This window comes from Ranitomeya variabilis, unplaced genomic scaffold (genome assembly GCF_051348905.1).
Source record: "Ranitomeya variabilis isolate aRanVar5 unplaced genomic scaffold, aRanVar5.hap1 Scaffold_291, whole genome shotgun sequence".
Taxonomy (NCBI): Eukaryota; Metazoa; Chordata; class Amphibia; order Anura; family Dendrobatidae; genus Ranitomeya; species Ranitomeya variabilis.
Window position 1 is genome coordinate 43,496 of NW_027508038.1, and position 12,532 is coordinate 56,027.

Consider the following 12,532-nt stretch of genomic DNA (forward strand, 5'->3'; position numbering starts at 1 on the left):
TTCATCATGCATCGGGGCACTCAGCTACGCTATTTAGTCGGTTGAATAATAGGTGGTTTTTAAGTCTCTCTCTCTCTCTCTCTCTCTCTCTCTCTCTCTCTCTCTCTCTCTCTCTCTCTCTCTCTCTCTCTCTCTCTCTCTCTCTCTCTCTCTCTCTCTCTCTCTCGTCGATCATCACTAACAGACAACAAAGTTCATCACCTTAATTATTTTTTGTTTTCTTTCCTTTCAACAACTTTTTTTGCCAGGTACTGATTTCACTGGTCAATCTTAAGATATAATATAGGGAAAAGTAAATCTCACATATAGATTCTAAATCAGATATAATTATTGTGTGTCAAGCAGAAATTTCGGATCATACAAAAATGCTTAGCTTGGGGTTTGCATTTGATTGGCAGAAAAATAAAGCACTTTATGGCAATGTCACACTATTGCAGGCATATGAATTCTCACAAAATGTGAGAAAAATTGAATCCTCACACATGAATTCAAGAAGATGGAAAATATTCAGTCTCAAGCATGAATTTAAGATTGCATAAAAATATTTTGTTTCTGCTTGTGAGTGGATTGGCAAGAAAAGAAAGACTCATGAGGCGATGACACCTGTTGAAGGTTTTGTTTTGCTTTAGCAATATGGAGCATGAAAAAGCACCCTTTTTCATCAGGGCCAGTGGCGCATGGATAACGTGTCTGACTACGGATCAGAAGATTGTAGGTTCGACTCCTACCTGGCTCGAGGATGTTGCCGTGATCGTATAGTGGTTAGTACTCTGCGTTGTGGCCGCAGCAACCCCGGTTCGAATCCGGGTCACGGCATCTTATGGATAATGTAGAAAGCTTTAAATTGGCTGCTTTTGGAAATTTTGCAATCACTAATAGCCATCTTCTTCTCCTGCATCAAATCTCTATGTATGCAACAGTTTATTTTTGCCATTTAGTTATTTAGTTATTTTACATCCTCACAAAATTTGCAAAAAAAGAAACCTCACAAATTAACAGTATATTTATAAAGAAATATGTAGCCTCTCTTACAAGAAATTCTTTTAAGGAAAAACAATAGTAATCATCAAGCTCATCACTTCATCATGCATCGGGGTACTCAGCTACGCTATTTAGTCGCTTGAATAAAAGGTGGTTTTTAAGTCTCTCTCACTCTCTCTCTCTCTCTGTCTCTCTCTCTCTCTCTCTCTCTCTCTCTCTCTCTCTCGTCGATCATCACTAACAGACAACAAAATTCATCACCTTAATTAATTTTTTGTTTTCTTTCCTTTCAATAACTTTTTTTGCCAGGTACTGATTTCGCTGGTCAATCTTAAGATATTAATATAGGCAAAAGTAAATCTCACATATAGATTCTAAATCAGATATAATTATTGTGTGTCAAGCATAAATTTCGGATCATACAAAAATCCTTAGCTTGGGGTTGCATTTGATTGGCAAAAAATAAAGCACTTATGGCAATGTCACACTATTGCAGGCATATGATTTCTCACAAAATGTGAGAAAAATTGAATCCTCACACATGAATTCAAGAAGATGGAAAATATTCAGTCTCAAGCATGAATTTAAGATTGCACAAAAAATATTTTGTTTCTGCTTGTGAGTGGATTGGCAAGAAAAGAAAGACTCATGAGGCGATGACAGCCTGTTGAAGGGTTTTGTTTTGCTTTAGCAATATGGCGCATGAAAAAGCACCCTTTTTCATCAGGGCCAGTGGGGCAATGGATAACGTGTCTGACTACGGATCAGAAGATTGTAGGTTCGACTCCTACCTGGCTCGAGGATGTTGCCGAGATCGTATAGTGGTTAGTACTCTGCGTTGTGGCCGCAGCAACCCCGGTTCGAATCCGGGTCACGGCATCTTATGGGTACTGTAGAAAGCTTTAAATTGGCTGCTTTTGGAAATTTTGCAATCACTTAATAGCCATCTTCATCTCCTGCATCAAATCTCTATGTATGCAACGGTTTATTTTGCCATTTAGTTATTTTACATCCTCACAAAATTTGCAAAAAAAAGAAACCTCACAAATTAACAGTATATTTATAAAGAAATATGTAGCCTCTCTTACAAGAAATTCTTTTAAAGGAAAAACAATAGTAATCATCAAGCTCATCACTTCATCATGCATCGGGGCACTCAGCTACGCTATTTAGTCGGCTGAATAATAGGTGGTTTTTAAGTCTCTCTCTCTCTCTCTCTCTCTCTCTCTCTCTCTCTTCTCTCTCTCTCTCTCTCTCTCTCTCTCTCTCTCTCTCTCTCTTCTCTCTCTCTCTCTCTCTCTCTCTCTCTCTCTCTCGTCGATCATCACTAACAGACAACAAAGTTCATCACCTTAATTATTTTTTTGTTTTCTTTCCTTTCAACAACTTTTTTTGCCAGGTACTGATTTCACTGGTCAATCTTAAGATATTAATATTAGGGAAAAGTAAATCTCACATATAGATTCTAAATCAGATATAATTATTGTGTGTCAAGCAGAAATTTCGGATCATACAAAAATGCTTAGCTTGGGGTTTGCATTTGATTGGCAGAAAAATAAAGCACTTATGGCAATGTCACACTATTGCAGGCATATGATTTCTCACAAAATGTGAGAAAAATTGAATCCTCACACATGAATTCAAGAAGATGGAAAATATTCAGTCTCAAGCATGAATTTAAGATTGCATAAAAATATTTTGTTTTCTGCTTGTGATTGGATTGGCAAGAAAAGAAAGACTCATGAGGCGATGACAGCCTGTTGAAGGTTTTGTTTTGCTTTAGCAATATGGAGCATGAAAAAGCACCCTTTTTCATCAGGGCCAGTGGCGCAATGGATAACGTGTCTGACTACGGATCAGAAGATTGTAGGTTCGACTCCTACCTGGGCTCGAGGATGTTGCCGTGATCGTATAGTGGTTAGTACTCTGCGTTGTGGCCGCAGCAACCCCGGTTCGAATCCGGGTCACGGCATCTTATGGATAATGTAGAAAGCTTTAAATTGGCTGCTTTTGGAAATTTTGCAATCACTTAATAGCCATCTTCTTCTCCTGCATCAAATCTCTATGTATGCAACAGTTTATTTTGCCATTTAGTTATTTAGTTATTTTACATCCTCACAAAATTTGCAAAAAAAAGAAACCTCACAAATTAACAGTATATTTATAAAGAAATATGTAGCCTCTCTTACAAGAAATTCTTTTAAAGGAAAAACAATAGTAATCATCAAGCTCATCACTTCATCATGCATCGGGGTACTCAGCTACGCTATTTAGTCGCTTGAATAAAAGGTGGTTTTTAAGTCTCTCTCACTCTCTCTCTCTCTCTCTCTCTCTCTCTCTCTCTCTCTCTCTCTCTCGTCGATCATCACTAACAGACAACAAAATTCATCACCTTAATTATTTTTTTGTTTTCTTTCCTTTCAATAACTTTTTTGCCAGGTACTGATTTCGCTGGTCAATCTTAAGATATTAATATTAGGCAAAAGTCAATCTCACATATAGATTCTAAATCAGATATAAATTATTGTGTGTCAAGCATAAATTTCGGATCATACAAAATCCTTAGCTTGGGGTTTGCATTTGATTGGCAGAAAAATAAAGCACTTAGGGCAATGTCACACTATTGCAGGCATATGATTTCTCACAAAATGTGAGAAAAATTGAATCCTCACACATGAATTCAAGAAGATGGAAAATATTCAGTCTCAAGCATGAATTTAAGATTGCACAAAAATATTTTGTTTCTGCTTGTGAGTGGATTGGCAAGAAAAGAAAGACTCATGAGGCGATGACAGCCTTTGAAGGTTTTGTTTTGCTTTAGCAATATGGCGCATGAAAAAGCACCCTTTTTCATCAGGGCCAGTGGGGCAATGGATAACGTGTCTGACTACGGATCAGAAAGATTGTAGGTTCGACTCCTACCTGGCTCGAGGATGTTGCCGTGATCGTATAGTGGTTAGTACTCTGCGTTGTGGCCGCAGCAACCCCGGTTCGAATCCGGGTCACGGCATCTTATGGATACTGTAAAAGCTTTAAATTGGCTGCTTTTTGGAAATTTTGCAATCACTTAATAGCCATCTTCATCTCCTGCATCAAATCTCTATGTATGCAACGGTTTATTTTTGCCATTTAGTTATTTTACATCCTCACAAAATTTGCAAAAAAAAGAAACCTCACAAATTAACAGTATATTTATAAAGAAATATGTAGCCTCTCTTACAAGAATTCTTTTAAAGGAAAAAACAATAGTAATCATCAAGCTCATCACTTCATCATGCATCGGGGCACTCAGCTACGCTATTTAGTCGGTTGAATAATAGGTGTTTTAAGTCTCTCTCTCTCTCTCTCTCTCTCTCCTCTCTCTCTCTCTCTCTCTCTCTCTCTCTCTCTCTCTCTCTCTCTCTCTCTCTCTCTCTCTCTCTCTCTCTCTCTCGTCGATCATCACTAACAGACAACAAAGTTCATCACCTTAATTATTTTTTGTTTTCTTTCCTTTCAACAACTTTTTTTGCCAGGTACTGATTTCACTGGTCAATCTTAAGATATTAATATTAGGGAAAAGTAAATCTCACATATAGATTCTAAATCAGATATAATTATTGTGTGTCAAGCAGAAATTTCGGATCATACAAAAATGCTTAGCTTGGGGTTTGCATTTGATTTGCAGAAAAATAAAGCACTTATGGCAATGTCACACTATTGGCAGGCATATGATTTCTCACAAAATGTGAGAAAAATTGAATCCTCACACATAATTCAAGAAGATGGAAAATATTCAGTCTCAAGCATGAATTTAAGATTGCACAAAAATATTTGTTTTCTGCTTGTGAGTGGATTGGCAAGAAAAGAAAGACTCATGAGGCGATGACAGCCTGTTGAAGGTTTTGTTTTGCTTTAGCAATATGGAGCATGAAAAAGCACCCTTTTTCATCAGGGCCAGTGGCGCAATGGATAACGTGTCTGACTACGGATCAGAAGATTGTAGGTTCGACTCCTACCTGGCTCGAGGATGTTGCCGTGATCGTATAGTGGTTAGTACTCTGCGTTGTGGCCGCAGCAACCCCGGTTCGAATCCGGGTCACGGCATCTTATGGATAATGTAGAAAGCTTTAAATTGGCTGCTTTTTGGAAATTTTGCAATCACTTAATAGCCATCTTCTTCTCCTGCATCAAATCTCTATGTATGCAACAGTTTATTTTTGCCATTTAGTTATTTAGTTATTTTACATCCTCACAAAATTTGCAAAAAAAAGAAACCTCACAAATTAACAGTATATTTATAAAGAACTATGTAGCCTCTCTTACAAGAAATTCTTTTAAAGGAAAAACAATAGTAATCATCAAGCTCATCACTTCATCATGCATCGGGGCACTCAGCTACGCTATTTAGTCGCTTGAATAAAAGGTGGTTTTTAAGTCTCTCTCACTCTCTCTCTCTCTCTCTCTCTCTCTCTCTCTCTCTCTCTCTCTCGTCGATCATCACTAACAGACAACAAAATTCATCACCTTAATTATTTTTTGTTTTCTTTCCTTTCAATAACTTTTTTTGCCAGGTACTGATTTCGCTGGTCAATCTTAAGATATTAATATTAGGCAAAAGTAAATCTCACATATAGATTATAAATCAGATATAATTATTGTGTGTCAAGCATAAATTTCGGATCATACAAACATCCTTAGCTTGGGGTTTGCATTTGATTGGCAGAAAAATAAAGCACTTATGGCAATGTCACACTATTGCAGGCATATGATTTCTCACAAAATGTGAGAAAAATTGAATCCTCACACATGAATTCAAGAAGATGGAAAATATTCAGTCTCAAGCATGAATTTAAGATTGCACAAAAATATTTTGTTTCTGCTTGTGAGTGGATTGGCAAGAAAAGAAAGACTCATGAGGCGATGACAGCCTGTTGAAGGTTTTGTTTTGCTTTAGCAATATGGCGCATGAAAAAGCACCCTTTTTCATCAGGGCCAGTGGGGCAATGGATAACGTGTCTGACTACGGATCAGAAGATTGTAGGTTCGACTCCTACCTGGCTCGAGGATGTTGCCGTGATCGTATAGTGGTTAGTACTCTGCGTTGTGCCGCAGCAACCCCGGTTCGAATCCGGGTCACGGCATCTTATGGGTACTGTAGAAAGCTTTAAATTAGCTGCTTTTGGAAATTTTGCAATCACTTAATAGCCATCTTCATCTCCTGCATCAAATCTCTATGTATGCAACGGTTATTTTTGCCATTTAGTTATTTTACATCCTCACAAAATTTGCAAAAAAAAGAAACCTCACAAATTAACAGTATATTTATAAAGAACTATGTAGCCTCTCTTACAAGAAATTCTTTAAAGGAAAAAACAATAGTAATCATCAAGCTCATCACTTCATCATGCATCGGGGCACTCAGCTACGCTATTTAGTCGGTTGATTAATAGGTGGTTTTTAAGTCTCTCTCTCTCTCTCTCTCTCTCTCTCTCTCTCTCTCTCTCTCTCTCTCTCTCTCTCTCTCTCTCTCTCTCTCTCTCTCTCTCTCTTCTCTCTCTCTCTCTCTCTCTCTCGTCGATCATCACTAACAGACAACAAAGTTCATCACCTTAATTATTTTTTTGTTTTCTTCCTTTCAACAACTTTTTTTGCCAGGTACTGATTTCACTGGTCAATCTTAAGATATTAATATTAGGGAAAAGTAAATCTCACATATAGATTCTAAATCAGATATAATTATTGTGTGTCAAGCAGAAATTTCGGATCATACAAAAATGCTTAGCTTGGGGTTTGCATTTGATTGGCAGAAAAATAAAGCACTTATGGCAATGTCACACTATTGCAGGCATATGATTTCTCACAAAATGTGAGAAAAATTGAATCCTCACACATGAATTCAAGAAGATGGAAAATATTCAGTCTCAAGCATGAATTTAAGATTGCACAAAAATATTTTGTTTCTGCTTGTGAGTGGATTGGCAAGAAAAGAAAGACTCATGAGGCGATGACAGCCTGTTGAAGGTTTGTTTTGCTTTAGCAATATGGAGCCTGAAAAAGCACCCTTTTTCATCAGGGCCAGTGGCGCAATGGATAACGTGTCTGACTACGGATCAGAAGATTGTAGGTTCGACTCCTACCTGGCTCGAGGATGTTGCCGTGATCGTATAGTGGTTAGTACTCTGCGTTGTGGCCGCAGCAACCCCGGTTCGAATCCGGGTCACGGCATCTTATGGATAATGTAGAAAAGCTTTAAATTGGCTGCTTTTGGAAATTTTGCAATCACTTAATAGCCATCTTCTTCTCCTGCATCAAATCTCTATGTATGCAACAGTTTATTTTTGCCATTTAGTTATTTAGTTATTTTACATCCTCACAAAATTTGCAAAAAAAAGAACCTCACAAATTAACAGTATATTTATAAAGAACTATGTAGCCTCTCTTACAAGAAATTCTTTTAAAGGAAAAACAATAGTAATCATCAAGCTCATCACTTCATCATGCATCGGGGCACTCAGCTACGCTATTTAGTCGCTTGAATAAAAGGTGGTTTTTAAGTCTCTCTCACTCTCTCTCTCTCTCTCTCTCTCTCTCTCTCTCTCTCTCTCGTCGATCATCACTAACAGACAACAAAATTCATCACCTTAATTATTTTTTGTTTTCTTTCCTTTCAATAACTTTTTTGCCAGGTACTGATTTCGCTGGTCAATCTTAAGATATTAATATTAGGCAAAAGTAAATCTCACATATAGATTATAAATCAGATATAATTATTGTGTGTCAAGCATAAATTTCGGATCATACAAACATCCTTAGCTTGGGGTTTGCATTTGATTGGCAGAAAAATAAAGCACTTATGGCAATGTCACACTATTGCAGGCATATGATTTCTCACAAAATGTGAGAAAAATTGAATCCTCACACATGAATTCAAGAAGATGGAAAATATTCAGTCTCAAGCATGAATTTAAGATTGCACAAAAATATTTTGTTTCTGCTTGTGAGTGGATTGGCAAGAAAAGAAAGACTCATGAGGCGATGACAGCCTGTTGAAGGTTTTGTTTTGCTTTAGCAATATGGCGCATGAAAAAGCACCCTTTTTCATCAGGGCCAGTGGGGCAATGGATAACGTGTCTGACTACGGATCAGAAGATTGTAGGTTCGACTCCTACCTGGCTCGAGGATGTTGCCGTGATCGTATAGTGGTTAGTACTCTGCGTTGTGGCCGCAGCAACCCCGGTTCGAATCCGGGTCACGGCATCTTATGGGTACTGTAGAAAGCTTTATATTTAGCTGCTTTTGGAAATTTTGCAATCACTTAATAGCCATCTTCATCTCCTGCATCAAATCTCTATGTATGCAACGGTTTATTTTTGCCATTTAGTTATTTTACATCCTCACAAAATTTGCAAAAAAAAGAAACCTCACAAATTAACAGTATATTTTATAAAGAACTATGTAGCCTCTCTTACAAGAAATTCTTTTAAAGGAAAAACAATAGTAATCATCAAGCTCATCACTTCATCATGCATCGGGGCACTCAGCTACGCTATTTAGTCGGTTGAATAATAGGTGGTTTTTAAGTCTCTCTCTCTCTCTCTCTCTCTCTCTCTCTCTCTCTCTCTCTCTCTCTCTCTCTCTCTCTCTCTCTCTCTCTCTCTCTCTCTCTCTCTCTCTCGTCGATCATCACTAACAGACAACAAAATTCATCACCTTAATTATTTTTTTGTTTTCTTTCCTTTCAATAACTTTTTTTGCCAGGTACTGATTTCGCTGGTCAATCTTAAGATATAATATTAGGCAAAAGTAAATCTCACATATAGATTATAAATCAGATATAATTATTGTGTGTCAAGCATAAATTTCGGATCATACAAACATCCTTAGCTTGGGGTTTGCATTTGATTGGCAGAAAAATAAAGCACTTATGGCAATGTCACACTATTGCAGGCATATGATTTCTCACAAAATGTGAGAAAAATTGAATCCTCACACATGAATTCAAGAAGATGGAAAATATTTAGTCTCAAGCATGAATTTAAGATTGCACAAAAATATTTTGTTTCTGCTTGTGAGTGGATTGGCAAGAAAAGAAAGACTCATGAGGCGATGACAGCCTGTTGAAGGTTTTGTTTTGCTTTAGCAATATGGCGCATGAAAAAGCACCCTTTTTCATCAGGGCCAGTGGGGCAATGGATAACGTGTCTGACTACGGATCAGAAGATTGTAGGTTCGACTCCTACCTGGCTCGAGGATGTTGCCGTGATCGTATAGTGGTTAGTACTCTGCGTTGTGGCCGCAGCAACCCCGGTTCGAATCCGGGTCACGGCATCTTATGGGTACTGTAGAAAGCTTTAAATTAGCTGCTTTTGGAAATTTTACAATCACTTAATAGCCATCTTCATCTCCTGCATCAAATCTCTATGTATGCAACGGTTTATTTTTGCCATTTAGTTATTTTACATCCTCACAAAATTTGCAAAAAAAAGAAACCTCACAAATTAACAGTATATTTATAAAGAACTATGTAGCCTCTCTTACAAGAAATTCTTTTAAAGGAAAAACAATAGTAATCATCAAGCTCATCACTTCATCATGCATCGGGGCACTCAGCTACGCTATTTAGTCGGTTGAATAATAGGTGGTTTTTAAGTCTCTCTCTCTCTCTCTCTCTCTCTCTCTCTCTCTCTCTCTTCTCTCTCTCTCTCTCTCTCTCTCTCTCTCTCTCTCTCTCTCTCTCTCTCTCTCGTCGATCATCACTAACAGACAACAAAATTCATCACCTTAATTATTTTTTGTTTTCTTTCCTTTCAATAACTTTTTTTGCCAGGTACTGATTTCGCTGGTCAATCTTAAGATATTAATATTAGGCAAAAGTAATCTCACATATAGATTCTAAATCAGATATAATTATTGTGTGTCAAGCATAAATTTCGGATCATACAAAAATCCTTAGCTTGGGGTTTGCATTTGATTGGCAGAAAAATAAAGCACTTATGGCAATGTCACACTATTGCAGGCATATGATTTCTCACAAAATGTGAGAAAAATTGAATCCTCACACATGAATTCAAGAAGATGGAAAATATTCAGTCTCAAGCATGAATTTAAGATTGCACAAAAATATTTTGTTTCTGCTTGTTAGTGGATTGGCAAGAAAAGAAAGACTCATGAGGGCGATGACAGCCTGTTGAAGGTTTTGTTTTGCTTTAGCAATATGGAGCATGAAAAAGCACCCTTTTTCATCAGGGCCAGTGGCGCAATGGATAACGTGTCTGACTACGGATCAGAAGATTGTAGGTTCGACTCCTACCTGGCTCGAGGATGTTGCCGTGATCGTATAGTGGTTAGTACTCTGCGTTGTGGCCGCAGTAACCCCGGTTCGAATCCGGGTCACGGCATCTTATGGATAATGTAGAAAGCTTTAAATTGGCTGCTTTTGGAAATTTTGCAATCACTTAATAGCCATCTTCTTCTCCTGCATCAAATCTCTATGTATGCAACAGTTTATTTTTGCCATTTAGTTATTTAGTTATTTTACATCCTCACAAAATTTGCAAAAAAAGAAACCTCACAAATTAACAGTATATTTATAAAGAACTATGTAGCCTCTCTTACAAGAAATTCTTTTAAAGGAAAAACAATAGTAATCATCAAGCTCATCACTTCATCATGCATCGGGGCACTCAGCTACGCTATTTAGTCGCTTGAATAAAAGGTGGTTTTTAAGTCTCTCTCACTCTCTCTCTCTCTCTCTCTCTCTCTCTCTCTCTCTCTCTCTCTCTCTCTCTCTCGTCGATCATCACTAACAGACAACAAAATTCATCACCTTAATTATTTTTTTGTTTTCTTTCCTTTCAATAACTTTTTTTGCCAGGTACTGATTTCGCTGGTCAATCTTAAGATATTAATATTAGGCAAAAGTAAATCTCACATATAGATTATAAATCAGATATAATTATTGTGTGTCAAGCATAAATTTCGGATCATACAAACATCCTTAGCTTGGGGTTTGCATTTGATTGGCAGAAAAATAAAGCACTTATGGCAATGTCACACTATTGCAGGCATATGATTTCTCACAAAATGTGAGAAAAATTGAATCCTCACACATGAATTCAAGAAGATGGAAAATATTCAGTCTCAAGCATGAATTTAAGATTGCACAAAAATATTTTGTTTCTGCTTGTGAGTGGATTGGCAAGAAAAGAAAGACTCATGAGGCGATGACAGCCTGTTGAAGGTTTTGTTTTGCTTTAGCAATATGGCGCATGAAAAAGCACCCTTTTTCATCAGGGCCAGTGGGGCAATGGATAACGTGTCTGACTACGGATCAGAAGATTGTAGGTTCGACTCCTACCTGGCTCGAGGATGTTGCCGTGATCGTATAGTGGTTAGTACTCTGCGTTGTGGCCGCAGCAACCCCGGTTCGAATTCGGGTCACGGCATCTTATGGGTACTGTAGAAAGCTTTAAATTAGCTGCTTTTGGAAATTTTGCAATCACTTAATAGCCATCTTCATCTCCTGCATCAAATCTCTATGTATGCAACGGTTTATTTTTGCCATTTAGTTATTTTACATCCTCACAAAATTTGCAAAAAAAAGAAACCTCACAAATTAACAGTATATTTATAAAGAACTATGTAGCCTCTCTTACAAGAAATTCTTTTAAAGGAAAAACAATAGTAATCATCAAGCTCATCACTTCATCATGCATCGGGGCACTCAGCTACGCTATTTAGTCGGTTGAATAATAGGTGGTTTTTAAGTCTCTCTCTCTCTCTCTCTCTCTCTCCTCTCTCTCTCTCTCTCTCTCTCTCTCTCTCTCTCTCTCTCTCTCTCTCTCTCTCTCTCTCTCTCTCTCTCTCTCTCGTCGATCATCACTAACAGACAACAAAGTTCATCACCTTAATTATTTTTTTGTTTTCTTTCCTTTCAACAACTTTTTTTGCCAGGTACTGATTTCACTGGTCAATCTTAAGATATTAATATTAAGGAAAAGTAAATCTCACATATAGATTCTAAATCAGATATAATTATTGTGTGTCAAGCAGAAATTTCGGATCATACAAAAATGCTTAGCTTGGGGTTTGCATTTGATTGGCAGAAAAATAAAGCACTTATGGCAATGTCACACTATTGCAGGCATATGATTTCTCACAAAATGTGAGAAAAATTGAATCCTCACACATGAATTCAAGAAGATGGAAAATATTCAGTCTCAAGCATGAATTTAAGATTGCACAAAAATATTTTGTTTCTGCTTGTGAGTGGATTGGCAAGAAAAGAAAGACTCATGAGGCGATGACAGCCTGTTGAAGGTTTTGTTTTGCTTTAGCAATATGGCGCATGAAAAAGCACCCTTTTCATCAGGGCCAGTGGCGCAATGGATAACGCATCTGACTACGGATCAGAAGATTGTAGGTTCGACTCCTACCTGGCTCGAGGATATTGCCGTGATCGTATAGTGGTTAGTACTCTGCGTTGTGGCCGCAGCAACCCGGTTCGAATCTGGGTCATGGCATCTTATGGATACTGTAGAAAGCTTTAAATTAGCTGCTTTTGGAAATT

At 37.6% G+C, this 12,532-nt stretch overlaps 1 long non-coding RNA gene and 13 other non-coding genes across 14 annotated transcripts; 13 read left to right on the forward strand and 1 right to left on the reverse strand.

Annotated features, from left to right (window-relative positions):
- Nucleotides 1-70: 70 nt before the first annotated feature.
- LOC143789539 (uncharacterized) lies at nt 71-2,375 on the reverse strand. Its single transcript, XR_013219290.1, has 2 exons — nt 2,333-2,375; nt 71-201 (listed from the first exon to the last, which is right to left on the reverse strand). It is a non-coding gene; the product is annotated as an uncharacterized LOC143789539 (long non-coding RNA).
- TRNAH-GUG (transfer RNA histidin (anticodon GUG)) lies at nt 745-816 on the forward strand. Its single transcript has one exon. It is a non-coding gene; the product is annotated as a tRNA-His (tRNA).
- A 424-nt stretch (nt 2,376-2,799) lies between the features above and the next one.
- TRNAR-ACG (transfer RNA arginine (anticodon ACG)) lies at nt 2,800-2,873 on the forward strand. The gene has a single exon. It is a non-coding gene; the product is annotated as a tRNA-Arg (tRNA).
- An 8-nt stretch (nt 2,874-2,881) lies between these two features.
- TRNAH-GUG (transfer RNA histidin (anticodon GUG)) lies at nt 2,882-2,953 on the forward strand. Its single transcript has one exon. It is a non-coding gene; the product is annotated as a tRNA-His (tRNA).
- Nucleotides 2,954-3,919: 966 nt separating this feature from the next.
- TRNAH-GUG (transfer RNA histidin (anticodon GUG)) lies at nt 3,920-3,991 on the forward strand. Its single transcript has one exon. It is a non-coding gene; the product is annotated as a tRNA-His (tRNA).
- A 923-nt stretch (nt 3,992-4,914) lies between these two features.
- On the forward strand, nt 4,915-4,987 carry TRNAR-ACG (transfer RNA arginine (anticodon ACG)). The gene has a single exon. It is a non-coding gene; the product is annotated as a tRNA-Arg (tRNA).
- An 8-nt stretch (nt 4,988-4,995) lies between these two features.
- On the forward strand, nt 4,996-5,067 carry TRNAH-GUG (transfer RNA histidin (anticodon GUG)). Its single transcript has one exon. It is a non-coding gene; the product is annotated as a tRNA-His (tRNA).
- Nucleotides 5,068-7,035: 1,968 nt separating this feature from the next.
- TRNAR-ACG (transfer RNA arginine (anticodon ACG)) lies at nt 7,036-7,108 on the forward strand. The gene has a single exon. It is a non-coding gene; the product is annotated as a tRNA-Arg (tRNA).
- An 8-nt stretch (nt 7,109-7,116) lies between these two features.
- TRNAH-GUG (transfer RNA histidin (anticodon GUG)) lies at nt 7,117-7,188 on the forward strand. Its single transcript has one exon. It is a non-coding gene; the product is annotated as a tRNA-His (tRNA).
- A 960-nt stretch (nt 7,189-8,148) lies between these two features.
- On the forward strand, nt 8,149-8,220 carry TRNAH-GUG (transfer RNA histidin (anticodon GUG)). The gene has a single exon. It is a non-coding gene; the product is annotated as a tRNA-His (tRNA).
- A 999-nt stretch (nt 8,221-9,219) lies between these two features.
- TRNAH-GUG (transfer RNA histidin (anticodon GUG)) lies at nt 9,220-9,291 on the forward strand. Its single transcript has one exon. It is a non-coding gene; the product is annotated as a tRNA-His (tRNA).
- Nucleotides 9,292-10,208: 917 nt separating this feature from the next.
- Nucleotides 10,209-10,281, forward strand: TRNAR-ACG (transfer RNA arginine (anticodon ACG)). The gene has a single exon. It is a non-coding gene; the product is annotated as a tRNA-Arg (tRNA).
- Nucleotides 10,282-10,289: 8 nt separating this feature from the next.
- TRNAH-GUG (transfer RNA histidin (anticodon GUG)) lies at nt 10,290-10,361 on the forward strand. The gene has a single exon. It is a non-coding gene; the product is annotated as a tRNA-His (tRNA).
- Nucleotides 10,362-12,333: 1,972 nt separating this feature from the next.
- TRNAR-ACG (transfer RNA arginine (anticodon ACG)) lies at nt 12,334-12,406 on the forward strand. Its single transcript has one exon. It is a non-coding gene; the product is annotated as a tRNA-Arg (tRNA).
- The last annotated feature ends 126 nt before the right edge of the window (nt 12,407-12,532 follow it).